Below are 10,637 nucleotides of genomic sequence, written 5' to 3'. Positions count from 1 at the left end.
GACAGTTGTCTCAATCTTACCCAAGCAGGGCAAAGCCTACAAGGAACTGCCCTCACGATACCTATGCACCCTGTGTTCCTACACACACACACTCACGCACACACACACTTTTTTACGTAAAGCCGGTTTAATGAAAATGCTGTTTTCCCAAAATGAAAGTAACTCTTAACAGAAGGTCTGAATGATGTTATTGTAACTTTAAACGCTGAGTTTGGGTAAGATTCTACCTCACTAGCGGGAAGGAAACTGGAGGAGCCCTGACACACTTGCCTCCCACCTTGAATGAGGACTGGTAAGGTGAGTCTTAATGGGTTCGACTTCAACCTTGTTCTCCAGCGAGGTAGTTCAGTGGGAGCGGGTACGGCAAGACTGCGTCCTGAGGGAGGCCTGCTCTCCTGCCATGTTGGACGAAATCCATCGACAGTCTCTCCCCTCTAGTGTTTACAGAGTATATCCATATACATTCTCTGACTCGTTTGAGTTTTCATTTTAAGGTTAGCAGAATAGATACGGTCATCTTAGGAAGAGACTGATTCAGCTGAGGTCTCAGCTAATGAAGTGGCAGCAGCAGCAGCATCCTCTATGTATGTGTGTTGCCAGCACTGGGGAAACTGAGGCAAGCGTGTCATAAGTTCAAGTCCTTCTACTCACCTTATCTAGGAACTGTCTGCCCCTTGAGACTGCATCTCTATAAACTGGCCCAATAAGCGCTCCTTGTATGTTTGTCCCACATATGTTAACTTCCTGTCTTAGTGTTCTTTGCAGGGGTGCAATGGCTCATAGCCAAAAATGCATGTTATATCACGAGACAACAGAAATAAATGCTTCATGAGGCTGCTCATCTGTGGCATGTGCGTACAGCCTGATATGTCTGTCCCATTGCATGTGTCACCTCCTCCTTCACCAGCTTTTGTTTTGGTTTTTTATTTGTTTGTTTCATGGATTTTTGAGTCATGGTTTTTCTGTGTAGTCCTGGCTGTCCTGGACTCTCTTTGTACACCAGGCTGGTCTCGAACTAAAAGAGATCCGCCTGCCTCTGCCTCCCGAGTGCTGGGATTAAAGGCTGTACCAACGAGCCCAGGCTGCTTTTGTGTTTTAAAGTAGGGTGTTGCCACATAGCGTTGTCCTTGAATCTGTACTGATCCTCCTGCCTCAGCCTCCTGAGTTCTAGGTATTTCTTCAGGGCTTCTATTTCCTTTTTAAGGGTGCTTTCTGAATGATGTCACGATCCATCACATGTCATGTGTTTTCTGTGTGTAGAGCTCTGAACATGTCTGAGAGCTGCAGAGGAGGGGCCCTCAAGCACTGCTTGCTCTGAAGCCAAGGAAAGTTCATGTATAACTAGTGTGTGTTGGGGGGGGGGGCAGACAGGGTGTGACCACAATAGGAATGGGCAAGGAGTGGGGAGCGAGGAGGGGGGAGGGAAAGATCGATGAGGAAAGGTCTCTGAGAGGTCCATCAGGGCTCTTCCACCCGTGGAGTCTACTGGCAGCCTCCGTGGAACCCACAAGCCCGACAGAGAGAGTGTGGACCCCTTCTGTCCACATGTCTCCACTGAGAGCGTCCTCCAGGGTTTCACTAATGGGCCTCTTTTCTAAGGTGGTGAGAGAGGTGGGAGGCAAGGCCATTCTGACTTTTGTCTGTAAAACTTATAAATTATCTCCTGCCTACAAATCCTAGGCCAGATGCCCAGGGTGTAGCTTTAACTTAGTTCAGGAGTGACAGGTGGGGGCTGGAGAGGTGGCCCAGCAGTTAAGAGCACTTGTTCTTGCACTGGACCGGAGTTTGATCTCAGCACATATATGTAGGCTTGTAACCATCCATAACTCCAGTTCCAGGGGCCCAGTGGCCTCTTCTGGTCCCGAGGGCACTACAAACATGCAGGCAGAACATACATACACACACACACATACACTTCCCTTCCCTGACTCTAACTAGCATGTTGAGAGACAGCTAGGGAACAGCAACACATCCCCCCAATACTGCAACAGAGGGGTGGGAGCACTCACAGAGTGCCTTGTCCTCTGTGGGGGTTCGGGTCATATGACTGAGCAGCAGGGGCAGAAGGGCCTTCTCTGGACCTGCATGCTCACCACACCCTTTTTCTATAAAAGCACGAGATTTAACTGTAAAGATTTTATGTCTGTATGTACGAGGGTTTGTCCACATGTATACCTGAACACTATAAAAGAGCATTGGATCATGAGCTGCCACATAGGTGCCGGGAACTGAACTCAGGACCTCTGGAAGAGCAGCCAAGTGCTCTTAACCACTGAGCCATCTCTCCACCTCAGAAATGTTATATTTCAAAAAAGATTTTGGTTTTGTTTTGTTTTGTTTTTTGAGACAGGGTCTCATGTATCCCAGGCTGCCCTCAAACTCACAAAGGTAGCCCAAGATGATCTCAAACTTCTTGCATATGTGTACATGGTGTGTGTGTGTGTCCGTCCATGTGGCGACCAGCAGGTTAATACAGGGGTCATTCTCAATCACTCAACTGTCACCTTATTTTCTGAGACAGGGTCTTATATTGAACCTGGGCGAATCAGTTCCATTAGGCTGGTGGCCAATGAGCTCCAGAGATAAGCTCCTCTCTGTCCCCTTCTCCCTGCCGCACACCACCTCATCTAACTTCTATATGAACACTGGCGACAGCAGTGCAGCTCCCACACTTACTGCTCAGCCATTTCCCCAGCCCTGCATGACCCCAATCCTTCTACCTCCATCCCAGTCTCCCAGATTCTGATTCCAGCTGCAGGCCGACACACCCATCTCAACTCTAGGTAAGGCTAAAATGCCCTCCCAGGTCCCTGTTTGACTTAGGCCCATAGCCGGCTACACTCTCCTCTCACAGCCTGGCACCACCACTCCCTGGCTCTGAGCGCTGAGTCAGGGTGGCTGCTTTCCCACCCAGGACAAGAAAACTCTTAAGCACTCAGGAGGCAGAGGCAGGCGGATCGTTGTGAGTTCGAGGCCAGCCTGGTCTACAAAGTGAGTCCAGGATGGCCAAGGCTACACAGAGAAACCCTGTCTCGAAAAACCAAAAAAAGAAAAAAAGGCAGGCATGGTAGTGCACGCCTTTAATCCCAGCAATCAGAAGGCAGAGGCAGGTGGATCACTGTGAGTCCAGGACGGCCAAGGCTAAACAGAGAAACCCTGTCTCGAAACACAAAACAAACAAACAAAAAAGAAAAGGAAAAAACTCTAGAGCCCCGGAGCTGAACATGCCAACACCTTGCCTGCCACCAGTCGCCCCAGAATCAAGTCTCCAGCAAATATCCGTATCTAGGCTCCAGCCAGCACATAGGCTGGGGAAAGGCAGTGCAGTGCAGACATGCCATCCCAACACTTGGTTCAGTAGGGTTCCAACGGAATTGTGTGAGCTAAATGCTGGACTATTTGGGGGACGCTGAACCCAATTCCCCTCCGCTGTTCTGCACCTGTTAGGAGCAAAGTCTCCTCTTCCCCCTCCTAGGTTCTGGGAGGCCACGTGACCTAGGGCCCTAGCAATGGGGACCTAGCCTGATCCTAAATAAGGAAGCCACAGGAGCAGATCAAATTTCCCAGAGTCCAGTATTTACAGGGTCCCTGGACCAAATCAAACTTTTCTTTCCCAAATTGCTCTCGGCTTGGGAGTCAAGAAGGGATAGCTGAGGCCCCTTCTGCGCCCCACCCCCTCCTTCCAACCAGGCGTGCCTCCCCCTCCCTCCTGCCGCTCGCTGGCCTCTCTGAGAACGCTGCTCTTTAGTCCCTGCTGCATTCCAAAGCCAGGGCGGCTCTTTGAGGTCACGTGGTGCAATGGGGGTGGGAAGGCAGGATGCCCCGGGCCTGGCAGGTGGCCTTGACACCCCACAGTGAAGCAGATTCTGGTTCCTCCTCCCCAGACCTCCCGGGGCCAGCTTTGGTCTGGCCTCTGGCGGGCCAAAGGCGGTAAATTGGGTTTTTACCCTCCTTGAGCCTGCTGCGCCTCTGCTGGGAGCTAAAAACATGTAAACGTCTGCATCCCAGCAGTGGTCTGTGTTCCTTTCCCATTCCAAGATCTTAGTGGGAGTCTGGAGCCTAAATCCTCGGCCTGCAGAGTGGACAGGGAAGTGAGAACCAGCTGCTTAGCGAAGGCCGAGATCTGTCCGTGTCAAGCAAAGTCTAAATCGGTACCTTCTGTTAAGTCCGACTGGAGGCCTCGGAAAGCACGAGCCATCGGTTTCCTCCAAACCGGGCAGACACACACTCCCGAGCAACTAACTCTAGTGTAGGGTAAACCTAGGAAAGCCCTGCCCTAGAGTTGACCCGGTCACAGGAAGAGGGCCTGGTTTCCGTGCAGGGTTGAGGCGAGACTGGAATGGCTTGGGAGCTGAACCTTAGCCTACCGTCAACTTGCCTCAGTAGACCGTACATCCCGGCATGGGAGGAGGGTAGACCGTGGAACGCAGAGGGGTGGAGACAGCCACGGGGAGGGGGGGGTCATAGTTTCTTCCAGAATCATTAATTCACTCATTCGAATGTTAATTGAGCCCCTAGTGAAAATGGCAACAGCCATTCATCCGGGAGTCCAGGGCCCACCAGGCCTCTAAGAGACCTTGCCCTTTCACATTGGCAGATGGAAATTGAGCGCAATTAGTGTCCTGGGGGCTAAGGGCTACAGCTGGAGGCGACAAAGGGAAACCCGAGTCCATCGGTGGGGTTAGTGGAGTCGAGAAGCTGGGGACACAGTGCTTGAGAAGCCGGGAGGCAAGGGGAGCTTAAGTAAGTTCAGCAGCCAGCCTGGGGCCGCAGGTGACAGGGGGAAATGGGGAAATTGCAGTGGGGAGGGGGGGGGGTAAGAGGAAGAATGGTACCCACCCTGGAGGTGGGGGGGGGGGGCGGGGGGACACTCTGCTCTTCCAGCTCCACTGAGGTCTGCAGGCATGTGGCAGGGGGCTGTGATGTCAGCACTGTAGCTGTTTTACAAAATTAATATTTATCTTATCAAAATAGCACGCTTACAGCTTAAAAATCAAATAGTGCCAAAAGGCTTCCCGGCAGGATCAGAAATCCTCCTGGCGTTCTCCCCGGCTCCGGGGACCACTCCTTTCATTTCTTAGCTGTTTAATTCCCTGTTTCTGAACAATATATGTCCTGCCATTGCGGGTTCACCTCTTTAACCCGTTCCCTTCTTGTTTTAGTAGAGGGCCTTTGGATCTCTGCTAGCTTCTTTCTCATTGTCTCCTTTATGACTTCATCGGAACTGCATTATCAACTTGGTACACACTGTTGGTTCTAGAGGCGACTGTTCTGGCGACATTTTCTTTTTGATGTGACTTTCTGTTGTCTGCTCTGTTTACATCTCCTTTCTATGACAACTTTTAAATTTTTGGTCAGATGTCTCATTTTTGTTTTGTTTTGTTTTTGTTTTCTGAAACAGGGTTTCTTTGTGTAGTCTTGTCTGTCCTGGACTCACTTTGTAGCCCAGGCTGGCTTCAAACTCACAGCGATCCGCCTGCCTCTGCCTCCTGGGTGCTGGGATTAAAGGCGTGCACCACCACACTCGCCAGATGTCTCATTTTGTATTTGGTTTCTTTGACTATCTGGCTCTGTCTTCCCACACCCCTCATCGGTTCTGCGAAGCGCCCTCAGTACGGTTTTGCATAGGGCCAACAATGTCAGAATTGTGTCATGTTTTCCTCCCCACACAGACATGTGTCCTGCGATACTCCATCCTGGCAATGTTTTCTGGATGTGTTTAGTGGGTCCGTTGTACGCCTGTCTTTGTAGACATTGCCAGGAGTGAACAATTCTTTTTTTTTTTTTTTCCTCCTTTCTTCTTCTTATTTTCCTTGATTTTACTAAATAATCACTGAGAAATCACCCAGCGGAGGAGTGAACAATTTTGTGTTCCCTTTCTTTCCTTCCTGCTATGGATGGAAGGAGAGGCCTCACGTACTAGGCAAATGCTCTCTGTACTGGGCTACAGCGTCCTCTTTCCTGGACTCAATATTTTCTTCTTGCTTGTTTTATTCCCTTTTTTTAAATAAAGCAAATCCTCCAGTAGCTCCCAGAGAAAGACTGCCTAAGAGGTTAACATTTTTATATAAAACTTTACATATTTTAAATATTATTTTTTGCATATTTAAATTTTCACTCTTGTTCTTGATTGATAGTTTTGGCTGGGTAAGGAATTTTAAGTTGAAAATTACTTTCCTTCACAGATTTGAAGACATCATTCCTTTATTTTCAGCTTCTAGCAGTTGAGAAGTTCTTGTTATTTTCTTATTTTTGAGACTTTGAATTCATCAGTTCACCTCCTTTTAGTCTCCTTTTCTTTTAAGCTTTTCCTTTTCTTTTTTTAGACAGAGTTTCACCATGTAGCCCTGATTGTACTAGAACTTGCTATGTAGACCAGGCTAGCCTCAAACTCACAGAGATCACCTGCTTCTCCTCCTGAGTGCTGAGGTTAAGGTGTGCGGCACCACATCCAGTTGGATATTAAGATGCCATGGACACAGCCCATTTTTTCTTTTCTTATTTTCCATTTATCTATCTATTTGCTTGCTTTTTAAAAGACAAGATGTCTCCTTATAGCCCTGGCTGTCCTGGAGCTTGATCTGTAGACCAGGCTGGAATTGAATTCACAAAGATCCGCCTGCCTCTGCCTCCTGAGTGCTGGGATTACAGGCATGTGCCACCATGCAGGTTCACAGGGCTCAGGGACTCTCCCTGGGAAGCCTCCTTAGCAGTGTCAGGAGCCATTTTTCTCTGGCTTGGTTTGCTTTTATTTTATTTTATTTTTTTAAAGATATATTTATTTATTATGTATATAGTGTTCTCCCTGCATGTAACAACTGCAAGCCAGAAGAGGGCACCAGGTCTCATTCAGGTCTCATTATATATGGTTATGAGCCACCATGTGGTTGCTGAGACTTGAACTCAGGGCCTTCAAAAGAGCAACCTGTGCTCTTAACCTCTGAGTCATCTCTCCAGCCCTTGGTTTGCTTTTTCAGAAGATGTTTTAGCGTCCTCCCCTGCTTGCATGTTATAAGCTGTCTACCTGCTCAGGGGGGATTCATGGTAGGGTACAACCCACCATACTCAAGGTCCTGAAACACACGCATGCACTCACACACATATACATGCATGCCATGCACACACATGTGTTGGCACACATGTATGCATACACGCTCCTGCACACACGCATGGACGCAGACGTGCACACACCCATGCGCCCAGACTCCTAGAGCTAAGATGTGAACAGCAGGCTTGTGTGCACGCTGGGGACTGTTGATCTGGCTCAGGACACTGGCTGTCAGGTTTGGTCCCACTCCTTTTCCTTGGTTTCATATCTCGGACCGCTCTTCCTATCTCTTATGTGACTATTGGCTAGGGACAGGGACACAGGAAGTCCCTGATTATGCTGGGTATGGTGGATTTCCTGATTCTCCAGCTACTCTTTAAACAGTTCTTCAGGAAGTCCCCATGTTTGAGCCTCACCCACCTAGAAGAGAACGGTCCAGAAATGCTCGAGAAAAGGAGGCGTCACTCTGTAAGCAGACACTGCTGTGCAGGTACCTGAAATAGGCTAGGGCACAGTGATGTTTAGCGATGAAATAGGCTCCTGTACAGTACTACAGAATGATGAGCTGCATGCAGTGTAGAGCATGACTGTGAGCTCAGAAAGGTGGGATAAGGGAAGGTCATTTTAGAACGTAGCTTATGTGTTTATTTATCTCTTCTCCTTTCTCATTCCTTTCATTCTTTTCTTTTGGGGGGGGTTTCGACACAGGGTCTCTCTGTGTAGCCTTGGCAGTCCTGGACTTGCTTTGTAAACCAGGCTGGCCTTGAATTCACAGCAATCCGCCTGCCTCTGCCTCCCAAGCACTGGGACTAAAGGCGTGTGCCACCACTCCCGGCTTCTCCTTTCTTTTCTTTTTCTTTCTTTCTTTCTTTTTTTTTTTTTTTTTTTTTTTTTTTTTTTTTTTTTTGGCTTCTCCTTTCTTATTCTGTTTCATTTCAGACAAGATTTTGCTCTGTAGCTCGGGGCTGGCTGTGAACACAAAATCATCCTGAAACAATTTCCCATATGTTATGGTATAATTAATTTGCCAGCTTGTTTTTGCACCGGTCTTGTGTAGCCTAGGCTGGCCCCAAACTTGCTATGTAGTTGAGGATGGCTTAGCTCCTTCTGCGTCTGTCCTGGAGTTCTGGAGTTCCAGGCACATGCCACCACAGCCACATGTAGTTTCATCCAGTGCCTGGGATACAACCCTGGGCTTTGTGAAGCACTCCACCCACTGACCACACCAGCCCTGGGTGGTCACTTTTGATAAATGCTTGTCAGAAGGTTCCTCTAAGGAGACACAAAAGATGCAAGTAGCCAGCCCATGAGAACCACACAAAGACCACAGAAGACATTTCAGAGAGCAGCTAGCTCTGTCCTGCCGAGGATAGCTAGAGTCCAGTCATTCAAGAAAGGGGAAGAGATGCACAGAGGTCTGCCATCAAGGCTCCTGCAGGCCAAAAGTGACAGCAACTGGAGAGTCTAGCCCCCAGGCCTGGTGTAAACTTCATCTCCCTATGATAGATCAAGCTTGGGCCCCTAGGTGTGAATAAATTCCCAGAGGCTGCGAAGTTTGAATGGAGTGTGGGGAGGAAGAGGAGCCTTTGTGTTGAGGGGAAAGTACTTGGAGTTAGCAGGTGACCTGTCTCTGGGCCCCCAGCACCAACTGCCCGCCCCTCCCACCTTCACCCTCCCTATCTGCCCGTCCATCTAGCCACACAGCAGTTCAGAGACTTTTCTTCTCCTGGTGTTTGTGTGGTGCAGACCCTGTGACAGAAAGGCAGGAGCTGGCTTGTAGAAGCTTTCTAGGGCTGATGAGCAAGCTCATGTAAGGGTACCAGTGAGTTCTGCCAAGCCAGATTCCTGAGTTCCACTCTCAAGACCCACACAGTAGAGAAGACAGACCTGCAAGTTGTTCTCTGACTTCCACATGCACACGTGCGCACACACTCTAAAGATGAGCCTTCTGGTCAAGATCCTATGACACTACATTGGAAACAGAAGACAGTTTGTCACCGGTGTGTGGTGGTGCTCATCAGCACTTAAGAGGTGGAGGCGGCCAAATGCAGTGGTGCACGCCCCCGTAATCCCAGCACTTGGAGGCAGAGGCAGGCGGATCACTGTGAGTTCCAGGCCAGCCTGGTCTACAAAGTGAGTCCAGGACAGCCAAGGCTATACAGAGAAACCCTGTCTTTGAGCCGCCACCCCCCACCAAAAAAAAAAAAAGGTGGAGACAGGAGAATCAACAGTTCAATGTTATCCTCTGCTACATATGTTCGAGGGTGTACAAACACTATGCACAGATGTAAGCCATGGGTGGCCACCACAGGCTGCTTATGGTGGACGTCTACTGCGTTGGTACAACCTGCCAGCCAGCTGCCAGCACTCCTTCCCTCCTCCTCCACAGCTCCTTCCCTCTTCACCAGATCCCTTTGGTGGAATGGCAACGTCTGGCGTGTGATTTCTGCTCATCCTGTGTTTATTTCCTCCATTCTCCTAGGAAGGTGGAGAGACCAGTCAACTAGGCAGGGTTGTCTTCCTCAAAGGCAATAGTGTCACAGCGGGCTTCATCAAAGTCGGACAGTTTGAGGCTCTTCCCAGCACAAGACCCCAATTTTGGATGTTTCTGTAGCTCAACAGAAAGCTGAGCAGGAAGACATTGTGTGACTTTCTTGTGCCCAGCCCACTGAAGGTGTAGACCACCACCACTTGTAGTAACCTATTTAATTCACATAATAGTTTTCTGTGGTGGGGTCCCCCTCTCCCCCGCCCCCAACAGGGTGTCTCTGTGTAGCTCTGGCTGTCCTAGAATTCACTCTGTAGATCAGGCTGATCTCAAACAACAGAGCTCCAGCTGCCTCTCCCTCCTGAGTGCTGGGGTTAAAGATGTGCACCAGTGCACCAGCCCTGTGGTGGGGTTTTAACTGTTAAGTTTACAGTAGGCAGCTAAGGGACTGCAGTGGCTCAGATAAGGATAGACCCTGTAGGTTCATACGATTGAATGTTTGGTTCCCAGTTGGTAGACTATGCTTTGGAAGGATTAGGAGGTGTGGCCTTTTTGGAGGAGGTGCTTCACTGGGCTTTGAGGTTAAAAACCCACACAGGGCCCAGTCATGCTATCTCTGCCTCTCTCAGTCAAGCTCTTAGCTGCCCTTCAGAACCATGCCTACCTGTGTGCCCCATGCTCTGTGTCATGAGCACAGACTTAACCCTCTGAGCAAGCCAGGAAGCAGCACCCTCCATGGCCTCTGTCTGCATTGGCTCCTGCTTCCAGGTTTCTACCCTGACTTCCTTCAGCGGTGAAGTGATGGGGAGTAATAAGCAAAACCCCTCCTTCCCAGCCTGCTTCCGGTCATGGTGTCTCATCCCAGCAACAGCAGCCCTAGCTAAGACAGCGTACAGAGGTAAACGTCAAACAACCAGCCAGTGCTGGAGCCGAGGTCTTAGGGAACCGGAGCAGTCTGCTGCGTCTTCCATCTACCCATCGCGCACACTGCCAAATTGCTAATTCTAGGAATTTTCCCTTCTCCCTGCTACAACACGTTAATAGCCGACCGAGCTAGGGGCCATTTTGAGCAAGGACCCACCCCTGCTCCCCATCACGAAA

Source organism: Acomys russatus, chromosome 28, assembly GCF_903995435.1.
Source record: "Acomys russatus chromosome 28, mAcoRus1.1, whole genome shotgun sequence".
In the NCBI taxonomy this organism is placed as follows: domain Eukaryota; kingdom Metazoa; phylum Chordata; class Mammalia; order Rodentia; family Muridae; genus Acomys; species Acomys russatus.
Note: the sequence above shows the minus strand (reverse complement) of the source record.